This window comes from Balaenoptera physalus (genome assembly GCF_965194825.1).
Source record: "Balaenoptera physalus genome assembly, chromosome: 7".
Classification (NCBI taxonomy): Eukaryota; Metazoa; Chordata; class Mammalia; order Artiodactyla; family Balaenopteridae; genus Balaenoptera; species Balaenoptera physalus.
The window spans coordinates 26215412-26240855 of record NC_138886.1 but is presented as its reverse complement, the minus strand read 5'-3'; the positions used below and the strand labels follow the sequence as shown (position 1 = coordinate 26240855).

The 25444-nt window shown below is 43.6% G+C and overlaps 1 protein-coding gene and 1 long non-coding RNA gene across 10 annotated transcripts in view; both read left to right on the top strand.

The window, feature by feature from the left end:
• The window catches only part of LOC309665087, a 230806-nt gene that overhangs the window by 34654 nt on the left and 170708 nt on the right, over nt 1–25444 (top strand). The window lies entirely within an intron of this gene.
• Nucleotides 1–25444, top strand: part of ZNF462 (zinc finger protein 462) — a 147229-nt gene that overhangs the window by 17250 nt on the left and 104535 nt on the right. The window contains exon 1 of one of the 9 annotated variants that reach the window (XM_082471159.1): nt 12358–13050. The exons of the other annotated variants lie outside the window; for them this stretch is intronic. The gene's annotated coding sequence lies outside the window, so the exon portion shown is untranslated. Of the gene's footprint in view, nt 1–12357; nt 13051–25444 lie in introns of those variants that run through there. 9 annotated transcript variants of the gene reach the window in all.

Genomic DNA, 25444 nt, shown 5'->3' with positions numbered 1-25444 from the left:
GCCCTTAGTGATCACCATGTGCTCTATTTAGATCATGGAGACATGATGGATGTTTTGGTTTTATTTGCCCCTCCCTGAAACATCACAGTACAGTAAGGAAGCTGTTGTTCAGGGATGACCACAAATGCCCTTAATAGAGTAACAAGCTGTACTAAGGGCCATGGAGCAGGTCCAGATATCCAGGGCAGTAGCTTTTCTGTAGGACAGGCGGTTGGTGTTAATTGCTGAGTAGACTCTTTAACCTTGAAGCAACTGGTGGTGGTTTTATAAAAATCTTAACTTTGCCATGGATCTGTTCAGGTGATCATCTGTCCCTAGACAAGACTCATACCCAAAACCTGGGTAGGAGGATAAGCATGTGTCCTGTGTCTAAAGCATCCTAGAGGAGGTCACAAAGTCACCCACTTTTACCCATCATCCGTATCATTATCTACCAAACTTATCAGAACCATTGTTTTCTTAGATAAAGTCCTTTAGTGGGAAAACGGCTCAGAAAAAAGTAACTACATAGTTGAAGAGAGTAAAATTGAACTGTACCAAAGTGTGCAGTTCTGTGGGTGGAATTTCTAATTTTATTTATATTTATTTATTTATGGCCACACCTTGTGGCATGCGGGATCTTAGTTCCCCAAGCAGGGAAACCCATGCCCCCTGCAGTGGAAGCACGGAGTCTTTTTTTTTTTTTTTTTTTAATATTTATTTATTTATTTGGCTCTGCCAGGTCTTAGTTGCGGCATCTTTAGTGGTGGCATGCAGGATCTAGTTCCCTGACCGGGGATCGAACCCTGGTCCCCTGCATTGGGAGTGTGGAGTCTTTAACCATTGAACCACCAGGGAAGTCCCATGGAATTTCTAATTTTAGAGCCACAGGGACTGTCTTCAGCCTGAGCTGTAGTGCCCAGCCATCTAAGATGCTCCCTCAGACCAGCCTGTCTCAAAGACCAGTCCTTTACATGTTTCTTCAATCTTCCTCTTAATGTTTTGAAGAGAAGTCTACCCGGGCTACCCTCAGGAACACTGCAGAAAGTCAAGGTGAATTGGGTCAAGGTCTCTTTGTGGGTGCAGTGACATCCACTTGGGAAGAGGAGACTGAATTTGAGAACCCACTCAACATGAGAGCCAGGGAGGAGAGGGAGCTTTAGAGCCTGTCCGAGGAGGTAAATGTATAAAGTTTATGTATTTAGGCCTGGTGGAGGAATCCTCTATTATCCTGAAAAGAAAATCACCGCTCCCAAGGCAGATTGCATTAAAATGTGAAAAAGCACACTGTATAGATCACATAAAATAGCACCCATTTAAGAAAGCAGAACTGTATCCTTGTGCTTGTGTGGAAGTTCTCATCATTCTTTCCATCTTCTCCCGTGGCTTTGCCTCTCATTAGTAATTTTGGGAGGCTGAGCAGTGAAGTGGGATTGAAGGACAGATTTCAGATGTCCCTGAAATTTCTCCCCACCCCTTGGCTGACTCAAGTGTTTGAATCTCTCACCCAGTCTTTCTCTGACCAGTGGCTGTAGCTTGTTAATAATGAATGAACATCACCCATAGGTCCTGAAATGAGCAAGTGTTAAATGTTATGTGATTATTAAGGGAAAAACAAGATAATCTAGTCAGTGGGTTTAATTAGGTTGTGATTGCCCAATTGCTGCTTCATGATAATTATATTCATAACCCCGTTTCTAGACGTCAACTACAATTAACAAAATTGACCCCAGCACAGGTAAGTGTTAGCGATCTTCTCTGAAGCAGCTTCTGAATGGTGAATTTCCGATGTTCCCAGTACGTTCCTCCTGGTCCTTTGTCCCTTCTTGCCAACTTCCCATCATCTTTTTCCCCATTTTAGTAAAAATGTTGGTGGCAACATCATCTTGTCTGTGACCATGCACATATTATATGGCTCGTATTGATGTCTACAGAAAAATAAATTTTCAAGTTTTTGAGTCAAATATGGCTGAAAAACATTAATAAGTCAGCACATGGGAATCTTGAAGCATAAAAGATTGAAAATTTGGCTAGATGTTTTTCTCAGCCCATGATACCTGTTCAGTAGATTTAATGTGATTCATTTGAATAGATCTTTTACTTTATAAGGCATAGTCTTAAAATGAAAAAGAGAGTCATCTGTGTTTAAGATGCTGCCTTATCAGCATGATCATTAAGGTCTGAGGAGTACAGAGCGAGGGCTTTTAACTTTATAGGATCCCGCCTTCTTGTCCAAATTCCTGACATTTGCCGCTAGTGTATTCCAAGAGAAAAAGAACATGCCACTGCTGGGGGACATCTTTTACTGTTATCTCTTAAATGAAGTCAATGATTTCTAGGAAGTATAAGCAACAACCTGTATCAGAAGTGGGCATGTCAGTGTGACACTGTGAATCACTGGGCCAGATTGTCACTTGGCAGCCTTCCCTTTCTGACATGCAGTTATATGGGAAAGTAACGCAATTAAAATCTGCACACCATGGCGGAACTTCATTGCATTGAACTGTTTGAACAATTAGGAACTCGGCTGCCATGTCTATGGGTATATGGGTATATGGGGGTATGTGTATGTATTTATGTAGAAGTATGTAAATATATTTTACATAGATAGATAGGCAGAGAGACAGGATATTCTTGCTGGGGAGAAGGCACTTAACTTTTCCTGAAGAATCAGGAATGCAAATTTCTCAGAATTTCTATGTGAGCATGCAGTTCTTTGTGCTTGGGTCTTTAAGGAAGTGGTGTGTAGTGGATGGAGCACTCTTTGGGTGTTGCACAAGCACAGGATGAAATTTGTCTCTGTTCCTTCCTAGCTGTGTGACCTTGAATAAGTCACTTAACCTCTCTGTTCCCTTGATTTCCTACCCAATAAAATGGGGATAATAATATGAATCTGCGGAACTGACATAGGGCTAAAATGTATTATGTGTATAGGGGTTCTGGTTCATAATGGGCACTGGAAAAATGATAGTGTCTTTCTTCCTCAGGGATAGAGAAGCTGAGGTAGAGGTCTGCTCTGAGGGCTTTACCAGGTGTGAATTGTCTTGTCCTTCGTTTTAGACTCGGTGTTTGGATTAATTTTGTGCCGTGTCTGTCTTATGTGATGAGTAGTCCTTGCTGCTGTTGTCCATTCACAGGTAGACTTTTCCAGATTGTGAGCCTCTGGTCTGGCTGGCTCTGGACTCCGCAGCACTCCACATCTGCATGTGCGTTCAGTAGGGATTTGTAAACCACCCAAGGGTGATGCCGTGTCCTCTTGGAGAAGTGCACTTACTATCCCACCTTGCAGAAATATTCCGTGCAGTGTTATGGGAACAATGTTTAATCAGTGTGAACTTCTTCAAGCATTTTGGAAGAAAGATGTCATTATTGTTCCTCTTGTGTGGCATCATTCTGGCAAAAATGCTTTGTCTAAGAACACTGTATTTGTTCAGTGAAAATACCGGCCTGTGCTATTTCACATAAATGTTGGTTGCCTCTGTATGACTTCACTCCGATAGGTAGCTCTGAGCCAGCTCGAGGGCTGTCCTGTGTCCTTGCTTTGAATTGCTTTGGTCTTCTCTGTGCAAATGTTTATTTTAACAGTCCATGTCCACTTGGTCTTACTAATGTACTGTAACATCAGATGCTTAGAGATCTCGGGGAAGGAGGCTAATTTTAGAGTGCCTTCAGGGTAGGTGATATTTCAAAATGTGGAAGGGTGTTGGTAGGGCCTAACAGGACTTACCTAGCCTGGTCCGTGCCGAGTCAGAAGAACATTCATTGGCGCCTCCTGACAGCGTGCTGGTGATGGTGGTGGCAGAGATGAAGAACGTGTAAGTGGTTCTTGGGTAGCACAGCAGTGATTTTTTCACCTTTCAAAGCAGATTACCCATGACGCCTTACTTATTTATTTTTACATTTTGAACATTTCCAGAGAGACCAGGGTGGTGGTGGAAAGTTTTTTTTTTTTTAATTCTTAAAAAAAATTTATAGTCGCCACTTAAAATTGTGTGCAGCGATATTTGAGGAGGAGAGAGAAAGTGACCAGGTGTTTATTAACTGTGTTCCGCTCTCTAGGATGCTCTCAAATGAGAGACTTTTTTTTTAAAAAATGAATTTATTTATTGTATTTATTTATATTTGGCTGCATCGGGTCTTCATTGCTGGGGCGAGCTTTCTCTAGTTGCGGCGAGCGGGGGCTACTCTTCGTTGTGGTGTGCGGGCTTCTCGTTGCGGTGGCTGCTCTCGTTGTGGAACACGGGCTCAGTAGTTGTGGCTCGCGGGCTTCAGTGGTAGTGGCTCGTGGGCTCTAGAGCGCGGGCTCAGTAGTTGTGGCACACGGGCTCAGTAGTTGTGGCTCGCGAGCTCTAGAGTGCAGGCTCAGTAGTCGTGGCTCGCGGGCTTCCGTAGTAGTGGCTCGCAAGCTCTAGAGAGCAGGCTCAGTAGTTGTGGCACGTGGGCTCAGTAGTTGTGGCTCGCGGGCTCTAGAGCGCAGGCTCAGTAGTTGTGGCGCACGGGCTTAGTTGCTCCATGGCATGTGGGATCTTCCCGGACCAGGGCTCGAACCCGTGTCCCCTGCATTGGCAGGCGGATTCTCAACCACTGCGCCATCAGGGAAGCCCCTCAAATGAGAGATATTTGGTGTCAAAGGGTGGACGCCAAAATGAAAGAAGTGGAGGTTTAAGCTGTGGGTGTGGTCTTGGTTATAATAATGTGGAATGCCCTCAGTAAAATAAAAAGTGTGGGAAGAAACAGGAGGGGCTGAGCCTAGAACTTCCTAGCTGCCAGAAAAGCTCTGGGAGTGGAAAGATTTTTCCATTTTCCTTGAGACCTCAGGGAGGGTTAGATTTGGGGATGCCACCTTTACCTGTGTTCAGTTCTTTCCAAGTTGCAGAATCCTTACTGATCTGTGATAACCAGGTTGTAGAAAAGTGATTGGCCTTACTTGGGGTCAAGTTCCTAATTTGCTCCTGGCCTCCAGTTTATCTTTGGAGTGAAATCCCCTCTCTGGTGAAGGCTCAGAGGCATAATGTATGTAAAACACCCAGCACCCTGCCAGGTACTAGATGAACGGCCGCCTCTGCCGTTCATTTGCAATGATCAGTTACTGGCCATCCACCGCCTCTTGTGCAGGTGGCTTGCTCCTTGACATTTAGCCGCCGCCTGGCTTTGCGCTCCTAGTTAGTAGTTGTGGGATGATGATAGAGTTGGAAAGAATTTAGTGTCTTCACTCTCATAAAACGTGTTTTATAGATGCTGTTATATTTAAGAAATGTGTGCCCATTCGTCTCCATTCATCAAACATTTATTGAGGGCCCTCTGAGCCCCTGGCACGCCTGCAGTGTGTCTAGGTGGTCGAACCCAGGGGAGGTGGGATCGCTCTACCAGTTGTGTTAGGTTCTTTGTTTTGGTAATTGGAGTGATTATGATGGAGATGGCTGTCCTTAACCACATTTAAATGAGCCAGAGGGTGGTGAACCCTTGGCTGGAGGCAGTGGGCCACGGATTCCTATTTAGATGCATGTATTTCTGCGTCTTTGTGTGTATATATTTACAGTATAACTTGCGAACCATGTAGTTAATGCTGCTGGGGTGCGGAATCTGGCAGATCATTTAAATATTTACTGTTGGTGTGAAGTCGAGTTTCCAGTTATTTTTAGGTCATTTTCGTCTTAGCAACCCCGTTGGAGATGAACCAGACACACTGCTGTAAACTGTCCCCACATTTTGATAGAATTTAATAAAGTCAAGTTGAATGGTTTGGTCCCAAGAGGCAAACAGACCATCTGGTTAGCAGAAGGGTTAGGTTGAGTATTGCATGGCTGCTGAGAGGGCCACAAACCAGCGCCGACCGACGCACTGGTAATGTGTCCAGTTGCTGAATGCATTAAGCATTGAAATGGTGCTTTCAAGTCTGCCGAGCCAGCAGTTCTGTTACCACCGCTGTGACGCAGGAGATAATTCAGCTGGGCAAGCGGCAGCATGGGGGTGGATCTACAGTACAGGATGTGTAATGTCAACATGAAGGATTGGAGCTGGCAGAAGGAAGGGAAGCACTTATTTCATGCCAGTGCAGGAAGCCTAGAGAGATGCTTCCCGCCACCCCCCCCCCCCAACCCTCACCCCCGCTTTGCATCTTGTCCTCTTCTGGAGCTTTCCCATGATGGGCTAAATGATTACCTTGTGCATGGTCCATGGCAAAACTTCAGCTGATTTTCTGCCTCTTTTGGAACCTGTCAGCATAAACGGAGTGAACCCGTTTATTTCCCACACATGTAGGGTGGGCAAAGGCAGGAGTTAGTGGCCCAGCCTGGGAGGAGGAGAAAGGGCTTCGTTAGGCTGGAGCATCTTTGCGCTTGAGATGGAATCCCATTGTACGTCCCTTTGTGCTCAGCTTTGAGACCGGCCGTCCGTTCAAAGTCTGCAATCATCTCGGAACATTGTGCTGCAGCTGTAGTAGAAGGCTGCAGAATGGTTCCAGTGATTCTGCAGAAGCTCGGCAATTACATAATTGCTGTGTAACTGGAGAGAGCCATCAGGGTTGTCTAGTTCTCCTGGAAAGAAAGCTCCTACAATTCGAAGGGGAGATTGTTTTCCCTTGTTAAACCTGAAAGCTGATGAGCGAGTATGTCAAGCCACTAGGCTGGAATGGGGTCCTCTCACGGGCCTGAGAGGGCACGAAGTTCACAAGTACACTTGGCTGGACACTCAGTGGACTTCGCAGCTGTGTTAAAGGGAGAGAGAGAGAGAGAGAGAGAGAGAGGGGAAGTCACTGACTCTCGGAAAAGTGGATTCTCATACCAGCTGAACTTGTTTCTAGTACCTGGGACTCCATTCTGTATGCATTTGAAGCATGGAGTATGCCAATCTTCCGTTCCTAGGAATGGGACCAGCGGAGTTGCACTTGATCACCAAGAGCCCTCTCAATTTCTGCTGCCTGCTCGGAAGGATTTCACAGCCTCTCCTGAATGAGTACTCCCGGATGCAGATCAGCAGATCAGCAGAAGCCTGGCTCTCATCAGCTGTTCCTAAATGCTTCAGCCCTGTGGTTGTCAGCCCCTGGTGCAGCGCCTCAGCAGCCCGGGGGCTGGAGCAGACTGGACAGTTTGTCTGGGAAGACCTCACAGCACAGGAATGAATTCCTTCTTTCAGCCACCTTACCACTTGTTTTCCCAAGTGGAGAAAATTTTGAGGTGGGGTTGGTTAGTTGCAGGCGCGAGGGTTGCATTAAACCAGTCAGAAGCCCAGGCTCCAGATTTCATCAGATACGGAGCAGTCACCTAAAATTAGCCACACCTCCTAACCCAAGTGAGGGCTTTTATGTTTATTTATGTTAAGTAGCTCTAAATTTCACCAAGCCTGCCTTTCTGGGCTCCGTTTTGTGGGGCTGGTGAGTAGAAAGAGTGGTTGTCAGAGGCACAGTTTTATTAATGGCAGAAGTTGGGCCTTTCATAACTGTGGTACTCATCTGCATTTTTCTGTGTAAATGTGTAGTCAGAACTTCTGTATATGGGAAGATTATATATTGTGTCTCCTTTGTGAATTAAAAAGGAGCAGCCAGCAGGCAATATTAGGACCTGGACTTCCAAAACGGATTAGGTCCACAGATTCCTAGACCTTTTACCTTTAGACCTCTGCTTTACTCTGTACCCCCTGGGTTTAATGCTGAGGTTGACGGATGCAAAGAGTTTCTCTGAGAGGTTCGATTCCTCTGAAACGTTACTGGTGGGTTTTCAAGGAGCCAGCCTGTTGCAGCCCCGAGCTATTATTTTGGAGTAGTCTGGAAGGGTATAGGATCACCCATGGTGACCCTTGCCTGCGTCATTCCAGGCAGGCCTTGGCATGCTCCAGCAGATGAGTAAGGGCAAGGGCAATTGGCAGGAGGACCCGCTGAGTTCATCTTGCTTCGTATCTCAGGAACCGGCCTGACCTTTTTCCATCATCAGTGTTTGGGCACTTTGAGAAACACTGGGCCCTCTTTGAAGGGTCCTGGAGATCGTATTGGGAGCAGCGCACTCTCATATCGGGAAGGAACACCTGACTCTAATGCAGAGACCGCATCGAAGGGAACCCTTTGCTGTCAGGGTTGGGAGGCCCGTGAAGACCTTGGCAGTGAGGGCCATGGTATGTAGTGGAAAGAACATAGACCTCAGAGCCAGTGAGTAGCTGTGTGACCTTGAGTGAATGATTTAATCTCTGATCCTCAATTTCCTGATCTGGAAAAACAAAATCCACTTTGTAAACTTCTTGTGGGGAATAAATAAGATCACAAATGTGAACCTCTGGTGCAGAGCCTGATATGCTGTGGGCACATAAAAAATACGAATTCCCTTTCCTCCCATCCTTCAGTTTTTATAAAACACTTCTTATAGGCCAGGGCACTGTTAAACAGTGACTATCTGATTAGGAGTCCAAATACACCTGAGTCCGCCTGAAATCCCTGTGAGGGGGCTCCTTGAAGCTTGTCCTGGTGGGATTGATAAACATTTAACTTCTTGGCTTTAGAGGCTGAGCAGTATCTTTTATTATATGGTGACTTTTAAGAGCCAGTACGGTCCTCAATGAAACACGACCCCAAAATCTGGTAAAGGGGAAGGAAAGTACCTTAACCTCTGTGTGCAGTATCTTGAGCATTCTGTAATGGATTATTTATTAAATTCCTTAGATGAGGGCCTGGTGTTTTTGTTTTGACTATGGTTATACAACTAACTCCCTGAAAAGAGAAACCTGATGTTTCCCAAGAATAGCCCTGATGGGAGAGATTTGGGTATCCAGAATCCAAAAGACTGCACAATATGGATGAGTCTTACAGGCTTTTCTTTGACCTCTAGCCCAGTGTGCCATTCCCTAGGTTGGTGCTCAAGGAAGCCTTGCTGACTGTTTTCAGGGGAAAAGACCTTACTTAGTTAAAATTTAGCCAAATCAACTTGGAAGGCCAACCACTGGTTTGGCTCATGGTCAGTTACTGAATGGAACTAGCTCGAAGCTGTGGAAAGGCAGGTGTGGGGTTTCCCTTGTTCATCTCTGTATGTCAGTGCCTTGCTGAGTGCCTGGGGCAGATGTACGTAATCAATAAGTATGGGTTGAGTTAGTTAATCAAGTCTAGCACTTTTTAAAAGGTCATGTTGCTCCTGAATATCTGTTCCCCAAACACATTTCTGAAATGTGTTTTGATTTCTGAAATCAAACATCTCTGAAATCAGACATTTCCGAAATCAAAAATCTCTTAGTTCCTTTTAAGCAGTGGTGGCTACTGCAACTCTCCTAGACATCCAGCGTTCAACTTCAGCAAGTGGAGATTTGGCACTGACATTTTCATTGAAAAATGAAATAAATATAATATTATAAATAAATATAATATTAATCCAGGGAAACTGCCCAACTCTACAATCTATATTAAATATGTTTTGGAAGTAAGAATGTCTAGATTGCAGTCTAGGTTGAAGAAGCCAAGGAGAGTTTGATTGTTGGTAGTTTCTGAAGAATACTAATTTGAGCATGACCGTCTACCGGTAGGATCCTGAATGACTCTTCGGGCCATTGTAAAGTTAGATTTCGTAGAATTGAGTCTGAAACACTGAAGAGGAAACGTTCAAACTCGGCAATACTCAAGGATTCAAGGCCGGTGGTTCTGGAGGAAGCTCATTCGTAGTTTTATACGACAAAAGAAGACAGATATTTTCCCAAGACTTTATTTGGCTTATCAAGTCTAAGTGGATCATGGCATGTATTTCATGGTGGTATGGAAGCGCAAGGAATACAGACAAGTTACAGAGAGGAAAGGTGAGTATATAGGGTTTCCTATCAGTTTAACAGAATTGGAAGAACGAAGCAGTGGAGACAGGACACTAGTCATGCCCTTTGAAGATGGTCAAGCAGTTTCAGAAAACATGTTTCCTCACCTTTGCCTTTGGTTCTTGAACATCTCAGTGGAATGATTTAGACTGTTGAAAGTCTAGTGTGTGCAGAAACCTTCTAGGTATGAGGTGACCTTGCAGCGTTAAAGAAACCCATGGATCCTGTTAGTTGCAAGCTCACTGAAGGACATATTCTGAAGAGCCAGCTCATTAAGCAAGCTTTTGAAGGGTGTGCGCTGCAGAGCAGTTTCCTGTTATTTGGTTAATGGTTGACCTAGTTCTATTGCCATATGCTTCCTGGAACGCATTCTAATATAAAGTATGTGTTAAAGCGAGACTAGGAGAATAGCAGGAAAGTCAAAGCCTTTCTGAAGCCGAGACCATGTGAATGTTGGCCTAGTGAGGGCAGAAGAGTGTATGGACAGAAGATGAAAAGACTTTTCTCTTCATGGTCCTGTTTACTAATTCCAATTTTAATCCTCACACATTGCATCCCAGCCCGTTCTCAGGAGTTGCATTTTCCCAGGGTACCTTGTACAGAAGCCCTGCATCTGTGTCCTTAGTTATTTCTTGTGTGGGCTAGGCTAAGCTTGACGTTGAAGTACCCTGAGTAAAGTTATTACTTTGAGGAAAGATGCTATTCGATGTGGCTAAGAACAGGTGATTTTGTTTTTGTATTATTATTTTTGTCATTATTATTTTTGTATTGCCAACAAGGGATTAGTCAATCTTTTGGTCTGAAATCTGGATGGAATCCAGGGTCTAAGTCTGAGGCTCCTTTGATATATTTATCATTTTACCTGGGATCAGCAGCCTTGGCTTGTTCATTTAGGTGGATAAGGGAGCCCACACAACCACGGGGGCTGCTGAGCAAACTTTGCACCAGACACGGTGTTTGTTTTAACAGCTTCAGAATGTGAAGAATCTGTGGGTCTCGTATGCTAATCGCTGGATATTTGGGTGGTGGTGGAGGAGGCTCTTCTGTTCTCTTCATTGCTCAGAAAGCAAATGTTTGAGGAACCACAAGTATGGGAAATCAGATGCGACGGGGTGGACAGTTCCTTTTGAATTTGTTTTTTTAAAAAATCACCGTAATTGTGGTATAGGGTAGTGATTCCTCACCTGGGCGATCTTCAGAATCATTCTGAGAACTTGGAAACAAAAAGAAGGTTATTAAAAACCGATTTTTAGCTTCTACCATGGGAGAGGGATTTAGTAGGTCTGGGGTGGGACCCTGTAATGTGTGTTCTTAGAAGTCAGATTTAGGAACCACTGGTCTTGGAAATTCAGTATCATTAGGCTGGCAAGGGGGAAAGAAGCAGCCGCTGGTGCTTTACTGTCTCACATGCAGGAAGTAGGAAAAGGAAAAGAGATGCTGTCAGAACTTGATATTTGTAGCTGCTAATAATTTGAGCTATGGAATAGGCTTTCGTCTTTTCTTCCCTAGGAATTCAGTACCTCCAGGGCACCTTAAGGGTACAGTACACCAAGTGATTTAGGTTTGGGAAGTGTCATCTTAGCGGCAGGCTACTTACTATGCTTCACCACCACCACCATCCCCCAATGCCCTTTCCCCTCCCTCCCACCATGGAAGCCATGTTAGCAGAATATCTGTCATTCATCAATTAAATAGGATGCAGTTTTTTTTCATATTATACCTTTGGCAGAAACAAAGGGATGTGACATTGTGTTGATTTCTATATACAAAGAGATTGCTACTGACCAACCCAATTAGCTTCTGGGTTTTTGTTTGTTTTTTTTTTTTTTCTATTGACAATAAAGAGATGCACTTGTTGACCGAGGACTTGCTCCATGTGGCTGCCTGCCTATCCTGTTTTGAAGCTGGTCCTTCTGATATTGGGCCGCAGCTCACTGACCCATTTGTGAATCAGAATGCCCTTGACTACAGGATCACCCTGATCTGGGGTCTAATAATGTGCCTGATAAGTGATAGATCTTGAGTGCCCGGTTAGTGAACGAATGAATGAATGAACCAGCTAAGTAAACATTGCCCCCAAGAGATAAGATGTAGCTTGGAGGGAAGAAGATTCCGTTTCAAAGCGATGTTGTGTGGTCAGTGTAACCTTTTTAGGATATTTTCTGCGTTAATCTCAGCCAAAAGGAAGACGACCCTGTTGCAGAATTTGATGGATCAGACACTTCGGCTTCCTGAGAAAAAGCAGGGCAATTATTTCTTTTTTTCTTTTTAAAAATTTTATTGAAATATAGTTGATTTACTATATTTGTTGTGTTAATTTCTGCTGTACAGCAAAGTGACTCAGTTATACATATATATTTTCTTTTTCATATTCTTTTCCATTATGGCTGATCACGGGATATTGAATATAGTTCCCTGTGCTATACAGTAGGACCCTGTTGCTCAGGGAAATTATTTCTTTTTTTACGTGTTGTTTGTCCCCGAAACAACAATCACCGCTACTGCCACGAAAAACCCTCCACACATAAAAGAGTGGCTACAGAACAAATATTGTTAAGGATGTTTGATGTTCTTTCTCCATTCTTCCTCCAAACTTTAAAGGTCCCATAGGGAGCGAGAAGAATGTTGTTTTAGAAGCAGCAGAGAAGAAACAATTGAATAGAAAGAAGAAAGTTGAGGAAATGTCTCTTCTTGACAGTCATTTGTTAGGAACCGAAAACAGTGGTCATGGCCTCAGAACTCATGGTCATGTCCTTGGCATGCTTAGAAGCTCCAAGAATGGAAGAGAGTCTCTTCAAAGTTATTTTGAGGAGTTGGACACTACCTACCAGCCTTCTACCGCTTACCCAAGTTAAGAGGTTGAAGTGCCTCCAAGGCTTTAAGTAGCAGCTGAACATGTGATCTTGTTAACCCCGAGATGTTGCTGAGCAGTGACTCAGATCACTGTGGCAAGCGATCCTGGCCTGTTCCAGCTGCCCCAGCAGAAATCAGCATGAGGTCACCCTTTAGGCATATGGTACAGAGCTCATGCCCCCATCAGGACTTTAGATCCAGGACAACTTGAATTGGCTCTCCTGCATGTGGGACTGATGTTGAGGATCGCTTGGTGCTTTGGACCTATCTGATTCCTAACCATTTCCAGTTCTTTCCTCCATCCCGTACCCCCTCCCCTCACATACATCACCTGGAGAGAAGGGGAAGATGCCAGAGAGAGTCATGAGTCCTCATAATGCTTTGCTCTTTGGATGTTTCCTCATCGAGATAGACGGAGGCTTGTGTTTTCCCCAGGAGAAGGTAAAGTATGCTCAAGGTCGCCTAACAAATGTGTGATGCCTGTTTGGAATCAAATAACAGACTTGAACCGTTTGTCTTTTACTAAATGATAATCAAGAGGTGCCTCATACCCAAGAAGCTGGTGTGTTGGCTTTCGCAGGAGAGAAGGTAGCCATGTCACGACTCAGGGAACATCTCTGATTGCGTACAAAAGACAGATGGGGGTGTGGGGTGGCAAGAAGCTGGCTGAAGTAGTTACCTCACCAGACCACCCTTGAAACTTTCTCTGTCTTTTCATGACTCCAGTATGTTTATGTAAATCTGGGATTATTTTGAAGCTTGAAACGTCTTTCTGTTCAGCTGAGTGAATGTGTGCCTGTTTCGAAAGTTGATAATGACTCAAGGGTATCCAGCTCTCAGGATTCAAGCCACTGCATGTTGGCAATGATACTGGATCCCAGTTTTATAAATAAAATGCCGGGGTGCCGCCTGCAGGATCCAGACATAGTCTGTGAGCACATTCTAAATCTTGACCCATGGGTACACAGCCGGTGTCAACTCCAAAAAACAGAAGGAGATAGGGTCCAAAAGGGAAGGAGTTCCTATCTTCTGCAGTGAATGTCAAGTCACTGGTGATATTCAAAGAAATGACCTCTCAGGCTAGAAGGGACCTATGAAATCATCCTGGCCAACCCCTTCCTTTTGCATCTCTGGAAAGGCTACGGTGATTTGTCCAAAGTCCTCAATGTAAGAAGTTAGTTAAGAAGCCTGAAATGGAATTTCAGTTTCCTGTCTTGGCCATCTATGCTTATTCCACTACAACAGTGCTGGCAAATAGCTTCTAGTTCTTGTGCCAATTTTGATTGATTGGTGGAGATGGTCCGGAGCCCCGCTTGGAGGGGTCTGTGCCTTGTCTAGTCGTGTTGGGAAAGAGCGTGGAGATGAAGCGTCAAAGGAGAAGGCTGCGGGAGAGGGGAAATCCTTGGTGGGGGGGTACTTCCCCATAGTTGCAATTATGTGTTTTAAAGTCACAGACTCACTCCCTCCCAAACGCCTTGGTGTTCATGAGGTCTTCCTATTTCCAGATGGTTTAAACCAAAGGAGAGGGTATTTAGTTGGGAGGAAACTCACTCATGAAGCAGCTTTTCCAAGTGACTTATCCAAGGTAACTAGGTTGTTAAGTAGCACTTTGAAGCAATGATAGGGTTTTCACTGTGGTTTTTATCAGGTAACCTGAAGAGTTCTTCTTCTGCTTGGTTCATATAGTTTAACCCTGGTACTGGTGAGGGGTCACTCAGCTCCCTGTTTCACTGCCGCCTTCTTATTTGTTCTTACATGTTGTCCACAGTTTGCCTTTCATTGTCCACCTACTTGAAGGGACCTCCCAGAACATCTACATTAAATCCCTTCCCTATGTAGACGGTTCAGAAAGGTTGTAAGCTTGCCCAGGGTCATACAGCTAAGTTGGAGAAGACAGCCAAGCTAGATCCCTGTGTCCTGACCATCACTGCTCCAAGATATTACCTTAGAGGTTTCCTACCTGTTACTTGTGATTTTGAAACTAGAAGGAACCTTGGAGGTCATTTATTTAATCTCAGTTTTTGGAAATGAGAGTGAAATTGAAAACAAGATCAAGGACTTGCCCAAGGTAACTAAATTGTTAAATAGCACAAAAACCCTCTAGATCTTGAGGAGCAAAGCCAAACCCATAGTGTAAATTTTTTTTCTGTACCATCTCTCTTTTCTCTTTTTTAATGAGAAAAATGAACTGTTTATCACAAAATCCACAGGGGGCATGATTGCCTTGCCTCATATTAGAATCTATAGATGTTATATAGTTAGAATGATGAAACCGTCATTCAAGAGGACTTCTGCGAGTTATTCTTACGTAGTTTACATAGTAAATTTAGAAGGAGAAACTTTGGTCATAAATTTTCTTGTGATGTGACCCTCACGAGGTTTTAAATATAATTTTAGAACCCTTTCTGCTTCCAAAGATAAGCTGTCATAAGGACCCATGGTGGGTATAAATGTGCCTGGCAATTTAAGGAGCGCTGTGAATTTGTGATTGTCAAGCACAGCGCTAGGCCAGCACGGGAGAGGTGTTCTGTAAATGCAGCTTTGTTTATCTGCAGGATGTGGAGCATGTGCCACCAGAACTCTGCCATGGTTTTCCTGTGTAGGAACAAAGTGTGTGTGAGAATACTTTGCCCTGAATCCGGTCAGTGTTTGGCGGGGAGGGAGCTCCGTTTCACATGCAGAGAAGTCTGTTGACACATAATTTGAGGTGAATGCTGTTGATAACAACATAGCAAGGGCTCTGTGATTTCCCATGCAGGTGCATCCATGGGCCCCTCTTGGCTGGTCTGGAAACCAGAATTGAGGCTGTCCTATATTTTAGCATTTTCAGCAGCCAGTAGCTCCTCTTAAGAAACGCCACAGCCGTCTGTTCCCATTGGCCGCTCCACATCTATCCCTCTTCCCACCATGTTAGCCAGTGAGGAGGGAGAGCTATCTAGCTTTCTATGACTCAATCTTAGCAAGTAGGCAAGGCAGCCCACCTTGGTGCTTTCGCCCTTTGCTGGAACATTTCCTTTTTTTTTTTTTTTTTAAATTAATTAATTAATTAATTAATTTTTTGGGCTGTGTTGGGTCTTCGTTTCTGTGCGAGGGCTTTCTCTAGTTGTGGCAAGCGGGGGCCATTCTTCATCGCGGTGCACGAGCCTCTTACTGTCGCGGCCTCTCTTGTTGTGGAGCACAGGCTCCAGACGCGCAGGCTCAGTAGTTGTGGCTCACGGGCCTAGTTGCTCCGCGGCATGTGGGATCTTCCCAGACCAGGGCTCGAACCCGTGTCCCCTGCATTAGCAGGCAGATTCTCGACCACTGCGCCACCAGGGAAGCCCCTGGAACATTTCCTTTTGAAGCACCACCGCTTTTAGAATCATCAATAGAAAACGTTTCTTTTGCTTCTGGAACCACCATCTAACCTTGAGCCTTTGTTTTGGAAGATAATGGTCTAATTTTTGCACAAACCTGGGGAACACACCACTCTTAATTTCTTTCCCTCCCAGTCAGTTGTTTCAGCAAAATGATCCCCTTTCACTTTAACAAAAAGATTCTCTTGCGAGCTTAAAATATTCCGGATATGCTTTAACTTGCCTTGGGGTCATAGCACATGTCTTCCAGGACTGATAAGTCTTGTCAGTTGCCCCAGGGTGAGAACTTTAATAGGCAAATTGCACACACCTGGTTTTGCAAAATTTTGGCCTAATGGGGAACCTAGGTGGAAGTCAGTACTTCCACTCCTTACGTACACACCCTTCCTCTGCACCCCTTTTAAAAGAGAGGCCTCAGAAATTGCTGCCTTGCTGCCATTTATCTTGTAAAACTTGCCTCTTTGCTCCCCTGTTGGGATCTTTAACGAGCTCAGGTTGTTGTTGCCTCCCTGCTTCTGTCTTTTGAATTTGAAGGTCACGCCAGTGATGGGATGTGGTGTATGTATGGGGGAGTCTGGTTAAAAGGGAACAGGGCTGGCAAACTCTCTTTGTCAGATTATGCAGCCCTTGCCCTGCTCTTTGATTTGTGGCTGCTCTTGGTGTTTGCACAGCCTTACCCGGCTCAGACTTCGCTTGGTTAGTTGAAGAAAGACAGCCTGGTACCCCGATTTTAAAGGCTGGACACTGGACAGACCTGTCTTTCACTCTTATTCATTCATTTGGTCATTCGTTCAAACATTTATCGAGCGTTTGTGCTAAACGTTGGAGAGTGACAGAAAGACCGGATCCTGTCTTCTAGAAGCGCATAATCTAGTGTTTCTATCTCCCATAGTTGGCAGGTGTAATGCACTGCCACACCTCCTAGGATGCACTGTAATGCATTTTCTTTGGCTTCTATGTTCTCTCTAATTGCTGAAGATCAACTCCCCCAAGTAAAGCTGTCGGACGTCTTTCTTGTCATCCACTCTTTCAGACATGTCAGGGTACCCAGGTGATCAGGATGCAGGACCACTTCCTTAAGAAGCTGCAAGTGGCATTGATGTATAGGTATATTCAGACCAATGAACGGGCATCACCCTTCCCTTGAATGCTTTATGCTCTAGACTAGATTCCACATTGATCATGTTCCTTCTGCCATCCTTCTAATATGCCTGCAGGATTCTTAGACCAGACTTTTTCTGCAGTGTGCAACCTATATATACATCATTGCTTAACATTCTCCTAAAAGTTGATAAAATCTGGTGATGGCCTGTAGCTCTTTAGGCAATAAAAACCATATATAAGGCTTCCCTGGCTCTGACTAGACTATGGATGACCTTCTTCTCCAAATCTGTTGTCAGTCTGTGTTCCACCATCATTTGCATGTATGTACCTCAGAAATTCCAGTCATCACCCCAGCAACGCCTGAAGTTCCTCTTTCAGGAACACTGGTGATCTTCCAGTCTCTTGGTTTGGAAGAGTCTCCCAAACATCTTTAGGAAAATTTGTTCATCTACTTCTAGAGTCCCTTTTCGGGCATATAAAAAGCTAGCATACTGCACAGGACATGAAACCTTTTAATCAGATGTCCTATCTGTCTTCCATGGTTCTCTCTCTGTGTCCATAAACCATGGTTATACATTGTTTTATTATGTGGTTAGGCTAAACACCATCTGTGATGGGAAACAGTTGAGGCTTGTCGCCACTCACACGGCCACGCTTTGGCTTACCTTCATTGTACGAGTGAATGTCTCAGGTTGGCCCCGTGTGTCCAGGTCAGAGGGCATATGCTTTGCTGTGGAATCCCAGAGGTCACTCCCTGCCTTTGTCCTCGACACCAAAGCTCATGTCACTTGCATCATGCTGTGACATGAAACAATATTGCATCGTAGGGAGTGCATAATGGGCTGTGTTGTCCAATTATCATGAGATTACCAAATACTTTTGCCTGGAAACTTGCCAGCAAGAGTGAACAAAGAGATGCCCCAAGCCACTTTTTCATCTTTATTCCTGAAGACTAAATGGCATTCCTAATATCCTCTGTACCTTTCTGGTTGAGTAAAAGGATAAGGCAGGCTTTTGTTTTTTTTTTTGGACAAAGAATATGGCTAGTACAGGAAATCAAGATTTTTTTTAAAGCTAATTTGATGAGAATTGGTAAAAAGTCAGAAGGTGGAACAGAGAATATACCGACTAGAAAAGGAGATGCTGGATTTCTAGGAAATGAGAGGTTGATATATTTATAGTAATGAAGAGAAGTTCTTCCTGGAATAAAAGTACTGAAGAAGTAACAAAAAGAGGCAAAGAAAAAGCATTTTCCTAGCACACAAACTATGAAGCCCATGCTTTTTGTTACTGGAAATTCTGACATTTCTTGAATTCTCCCACTTTCTTGATTTTTAAAATCTAACAACTTCGTTCCAAAGTCATCTTTATCCATCTCTGTGCTTTCGCTCTCCCTGAGTTGTCTGTGTCCTCGGAAAGTTAAAAACAAGTGGTATCTTTTTTTTTTCTCGTCTCTCCTGGCAGAGGCCTACAGCGGGCTGCCTTTCCCCTTCTCGGTGGAAAGAATGGAAACAGAGTACGCGGCCAGCGGAGCTCCATACGGATTGACATTCCTTGCTTCTGCTTTTGAAGTTAAGATGGTCACGAGAGAGAAAAATATTTTCGGTTCCAAGCCTAAGAAAAGGACATTCCTTTCCGTCTTGGCACTCTTTTTTTCATGGTGTTGATTTCTCTCCGAATCATCTTCAGTCCCATTAATACATCACATCTGAAGATGAAATCACTTGTGTAAGTTCTTTTCCTTGCCACACCCTTGATTATAGAGAAGGTGACGTTTTCTTAGATTTATCTGTAGTAGCTTTAGGATATATTTTCCTGGCATTTTTTTTTTTTGCCCTGGATGAGTTCCCATTGTTGATCAAGCACATTCAAGAGAGTTTTCCAGAGCCCTGAGAGACCCATCCATGCATTCTGTTCTGTTAAACAAGGAAAAAAAGGAAAAAAAAAAGTTTTGTTTTCACCTTGCTGTAGAGAAGGAAATCTCAGAAGAATCGTTTTCCTTTCAGGAAGATTGGGGTTTGTAGGTTAAATTCCACATTATACAAATTCCCTGATGACAAAGAAGCTATGCGATCAACAATCTTTCTTCGAGATGCATTTCTCTGTTGAAAGAGGAGGGGATTCCATTTGAGGCTGTTGATTAAGACATGAAGATGAGGTCTGAAATTGGTGGTGGCCCAAGGTCGCTGGTAGAACGAATGGACCGTTTGAAAATTATTAGCAGCTGGTTTAATAGAGTTGTAACAACTACAGCTGTGTGAGAAAACCCACACACAAGGTATTTGGAATGTCCCCTTTGAGGTCCTTTCCTATTGTTCTAGAATAATCCTGGCATCCATTTAACAAAAGCACAACTTGGACGGAAGATTATGTAGCTTTATGCATGAGTGTGTAATACAGGCTTTATTTGCTTTAGGTTTTGGATCATCTTTGTATTTTTTTATTTATTTATTTTTTAAACGCTGGCATCATTAAGCCTCTCACACAACCTGCACATCCCCATGTCCCACCTGCTAAACCATGACTTCAGAGGCTCACGATGTTTGAGAATTTTAATGGCTTGTCAAAGGAGTTCTTTCTTTTCACCTAACATTTTTTATTAAAAAATTTTAATCATATCAAAGGATTTATGGGGTTTAATTTGCCAGACTCCAAGGCAGTGAAGAAGACAAAAGAAGAGATGTTGTAATTTCTACAACAACCCTTTTCTTAAAACACAATGTTGGTTTCTGGTTTTATGCAACCTAATAGAGGAATAATTTGCTTAGATCTTGGCCTTCCTTCATAGCTGGAGGCAGGCGCACGTGCACACACACGTACGCATGTGTGTGTGCATATATAAAAATTTGGTCCGCAAAGAAATATGCCTGTTTCCTCCGTGTATCATCTGTACCTTGCTAACCCAGAAACTTGACAGGGAAGAGAAATGCAGAGAGCATTCCACCCGTTCATGAATTCCACAGCCATGAGTCACCCTGGCCCCAGGCTTCTCGCCTCTTTGCCTCATCCTATCCCTGCTCTCAAAGTCAGAGGTCTGGATCTCCAGTTCCTAACTCTGGAACTGGGCAAAAAGGTAGGAGATGACACAACGAACATAAAGCAAGAGTCCTATTCCCTATCTCAGGGCAAATTTCCAAAATACGCTACCAACGCACACAAAAGTATGGAAGGCAGGTTTAGATAAATCCCTGCCTTACGTTGATTTGCAAAACTCTTTATAAATGAGACCTAGGGCTTTCAGTACACATTATGTAAATTTGTTCTCCACCACAACTCCCTGAAGCAGATGTGCTCTCTCTGATCCACAAAGGTCAAGTGACTTCCCCAAAGTCACAGCTGGTTGAAAGCCAGGACAAAGTCCCAAACCTTGTCTTCTGACCAGTCCTTTCCAGGACACCATGGATGACTCACCCATGAATGACAAATGCTTTGTAGGCTTTTAAAGGAAGTTGGGGATATTCAGGAGACATCCTCTAACCTTGTGAGGATGTCTCATTGTGGAAGGAAGTCCCCATGTTCTTCACAGAATAGTCCTTCTCGGAGCCAGTGGCCCAGATGGCCTGCTATGGCTTATGTAGGATGGATTTTAGTGATGATTAAAGACATGGTAAGGCAGCAGATGCCCATTGAAATAGTAAACGGTCGTGTCACAAGAGTTTTCCTTTGCCTTTACTTCACTCAGAAGAGATGTATCCCAACTCATTCCCAAACTAATGTGTTTCATTAGGCTCTGATGGAGAAGGGGAAGGGAAATGTAAGTGGTACTCAAGAGAGGGCAGGCACTATATTTTCTAAGGGCCAGATGACCTACTCTGTTTGTTTTTTAATCTTTACCATTATTGTTCAGTGGATCCAATTTTGTTGTTGTTCTTATTTAGCAGATGAGAAAACAGAGGCCCAGACAGGTTAAGTAACTGGCACGTGGTCACGTCCGTGTTAGGTGTCAATGCAGCTATGTGAACTCAGGTCAGCTGTGGTCTTTCCATTGTGCAATGCTGCCTACAGACCTCTCTGAGATTGTTGAGAAACACGATACTGGTGTTTCTGGAAGACAGAGAAGTCCATGAAAATAATGGCTGAGAATTATTGGTGACAGACAACGTGCCCAAATAATTTTTATGTATTATCTCATTTAATCCTTACTATAATCCTATGAAATAGGCGAGGAAATAGAGGCATAGAAAGGTTATACAATTTACTAAGACCAGGCAATTAGTAAGTGTATACAAACTCAGGCAAGTGGGCTCTGAGCCCATGCTCTTAACTACCATGCTGGGTGCTGCTAGGCAGGCCAATTGCCAGGTTCAAAATAGCCCTCGTTGGCCGAAGGTGTTTTTCAGCTGATCAGCTCTGGGGCTGGTGCATTAGAAAGCCAGCTTGACAATGTAGGTAGAGAGATTGTGCTTTAAGAGACCTTTGTATCTCTAGTCGTATAGAAGATATCAAGATATTATTTCAATAATCCATAAAACTTAATGTGACAGACCCTCCTTGAATGGGAGAGATCCCTAACTGGTTAGTCTTAAGGAAAATGTGAAGACATTGCAGGGCTGTAAGCCAGGGAACTGATGTGATTAGATTAGCATTTAAAAATCTCTCACTCCAGATGTTCAGCTGCAGTAGAGACTACCTCAAGGTGAATTCCAGTGAAAACTCAATTGAATAAGTACTTTGTGTTCAGAGGGATCCTTGAAGGTTGTCTAAGTTTACATTGTCCAATACAGTAGCCCTGAGCCATTTTGAGCATTTGAAATGTGCCTGGTCCGAATGGAGATGTCGCTGTAAGTCTCAGACTGAATTTTGAGACTCAGGAGAAGAAGAATGTAAAATATCTCATGAATGTGTTTCTGTATTTGTTATATGTTGAAATAATACTTTTGGATATATTAGGCTAAATAGGCTATATTATTGAAATTAATTACACCTGTTTCTGGCTGCTAGAAAATTTTAAATTACTACATCCATGGCTTGCATTATATTTCTTTCTGATAGTACAGGTCTGGGTAATTTCCTTGCTATCTCGTTACATAGAAAATACATAAGAATACCATTATCATAGGTTGATGGTGTATCTCTGAGAACCATCCGGTTAAGTATTCCAACCTAAAGACTGTTGCTTCTTGGGTGATATTCTACTCCTTCACTGGCACTGTTCTTTTTAAAAATGCAGTTAAAAGGATAATTTTTCATCGATCACTGAAGAACTGTTCTTGACATATGTTTTAAAAAATGAGCTTGGACCACATCTCATTAGTTACTCTAAATGGGTCAGAAAGTGGTGACCTGGTGATTAGATCAATCCACAGAGCATTGGCTTTTGTCATTTCTCCCTTCTACATACTGTGTAGGCTTGACCACCTTCTCCTCACCTCCAGTACATCTTCCTGGTCCAGACCTACTTTGTCTCATCCCTGGACCATCTCAGCAGCTGCTTGAGCAGCTTGTATCTCCCCCACCCCATTCCTCCCCTCCTGCTACCCCCAGAAGTCCTTCATAGTGCTGCCAAAATAATCTTGAGAGGACACAGCTTTCATTATATCACATTCCCCTGATTAAGGATGATAAGAGTTCCCTGTTGCTCTCCCAGTGAAGGGAGGGAGGGAGGAAGGCATCTGACATTTGAGGCTCCATCGATGTTATCTTATTTCATCCCTATGAGATGGATATTTTTAGTCCCATTATACAGGTGAGGAAGCAGTTCTGTATCTTGCCTGAGGTTAGGTGGTAGGCAATAAAGCTAGATCCTAACTGCTAGGGTGAGATCCTATTATCTTTCTTTGCTCAAACCTAGGCTAGTTCTACTGACCCAGCTGGCTGCCTAGCTTTCAAGAACATTCATTATCAAACCCACAGACCCACCATGTCCTTTGCTTTCCCAGCTGTTCTCATCATCTTTGTACTTGGAAACTGTACCGTAACAGTCCACGCTTCATTATAAAGTGTTTATAATTCTTCAGTCTCTAATTTTTTTTTTTTTTCTGTTAGTCTTGTCCCAACTATGTTTTAACTTCCATGAGAAAGAGCATGCCTTATACTGCCTGTTGTCCGCCCCCATGTTTCTTGCCGGTTTTTTTTTTTTTTTTGGCCAGGTCTAGAACCATACCAGCTACCTAGTAGGCACTCAGGTGTTCAATAAATGGATGGTGTTGGCACATGGGAGCTGGTCAATAAATACGTGTGTTGGACTCAGTTGAAAATGATTTTTCTTTTAAATGAGGGCAGAGAGCTCCAGGTCAGTGACTCCCTTTTCACCCGTCTAGATATGTGATGTAATGGCCTTTGCAATGACAAGATACTTCTAAGCCAGACTTTACCTCATTAAGTCTCAGATTTCCCACCTTATCTCAGTTGTGGGATGAGGTGGTCATGACTGGTGTCCCATGTATCTCCAGGGGGGTAATGGATTATGTTGCTTCTAATATTTCCTGGAGGGACATTTAAGATGTACCTCTTTTGAGGTATAAGATAAATGGTGCAGTCCCTGGAGGACAGTCTTTGTCTTCCTTGGGCTTCATGGAACAAAACTGAACATTAGATGGAATGGTCCATCAATGGGGTCCACTGATTGATTGATTAAAGTTTGTGTTCAAATGTGTGTTCCAGCTGAACCTTGCTTTCTCAAATTGTATGGGACATACGTCCTGTCTGAAGTTCGTGGAGAAAACTAGCAAAGCATTGACATCTAGTCCATCTGCTAATAGGCAGTTAGTGTTCTGCGGTCAGTCTTGGCTGTGCCGCTTTTGTTAGCGTGCCCACATTATTATGTGGACACATACTAAGTATTTACACACCAAAGTGATCACGCACCCACACGTTCCCTAAAATGTGGGCTGACTTGTTGGACCTGGGGATTTTTTTTTTAAGGGAGACTGTTTAGCTTGTTTACTTATTTCTCTGAAAACACTCAAATGTTTAAAAATCATTTCCAGCTCGTAAAACCAACATACTAATAACAAATAAACATTATAGAAGTTGGAATTCAGGGAAAGTGAAAGTTCTTTTAACTCCACCCCCAGAAAAAACTTCACCGTGGAGGGTTTGGGGAATATATTTTCTTATTGTTTTCCTATATTTGTATAGTAATATTATTATTATGGCCATTATTATTTAACTAGCAACAGACCATGTATTCTGTTGTGCAACCTTCTTTTTTTTTTAACATCTTTATTGGAGTATAATTGCTTTACATGTGTAGCTCCTTTTTCACTTATTTATGCCTGTTAAGGAACGCTTCCCCCAAGAATTCCTTAAGGAGCAGCACAGGTTTTGTAATGCAGGCGAAGGAGCTGAATGCCTGGGGTTCTTAGCTTTGGAGACAAGAGAGCTTTGCCTATGCTGTGCTGAACTTTGGCCATCAGTGACCTCATTTCTCTTTAATATGTGGGTCTTCAAGGACTTATATTTTTTGAGTAGTTCCATAGAAATAAACTTTTTGGAGACCAGTTAGTTCTTTTCAATCCTGACATTTCTCATCCCTCCAATACACCAGCCTCCTGGAATACAACACTGTTTTATGAGTGAAAATGGTATTTTGTAAGGACACTCTTCTTTGTCTGAAATTTCATTGCCAGAGGCAGGGACAGTATAAGGGGCATAGTAATGTGCACAAGGATGTGAGAGAGGGAGGATGCAGGTAGAAACATATCATTAAGTTCCAGAATTTCCAAATCAACCAGGAAGTCTGAAGACAAGGACAGCATTGAGATTAGGAAGGAGATGACTTAAGCTTGAGAATACAGAGGGAAATAGGCCAGCAGAAGGGTCCTGCTGATCTACCTTAGAGTAGCCTCCAGCCACAAGCCAGGCCCCTAACTCATGGCCATGGGGGACTGACGCTAAAGCCTTTCTCTAATTCTGATCCTTAGTTCCTCCATCAACATTCCCCCCACCGCTGCCGGGCACATAGATACATATATGCACAAACGCATGCAGCCCATTGGCTCGGCCTGATTCCTTATTTCCTAGCTACCGAGACCCACGTTCCCCTACATTTGTACATTTCTCAAAAAGGATACATGTTACAATCAAAGTTTACATTGTGTGCTCGGGGTTTTTTACCTTGAAAATCTATTAAAGTATGTCATAATAAATTTGTTTTCGGCAGGAGGAAGAAGAATATGTAGGTTCCAGACACTGGCCGGGGCTGAGGTCGAACCAAACACAGTGTCTGGTGCCAAGAAACTCACACTGCAGTGTGAGGAGACAGGCAATTAGGCAGACAGTGCTGTGTGGAAAATGCTTGGGAGCTTCAGGAACACCTAGGAAGGGTCTCAACCCAGCCCTGGAGTGCCGGACAGGGTTTTCTGGAGAAAGTGGTTCTCAACTGCGGGTGATTCTGCCACCAGTGTCTCCAGTGAGAGCGGCGGAAACACTTT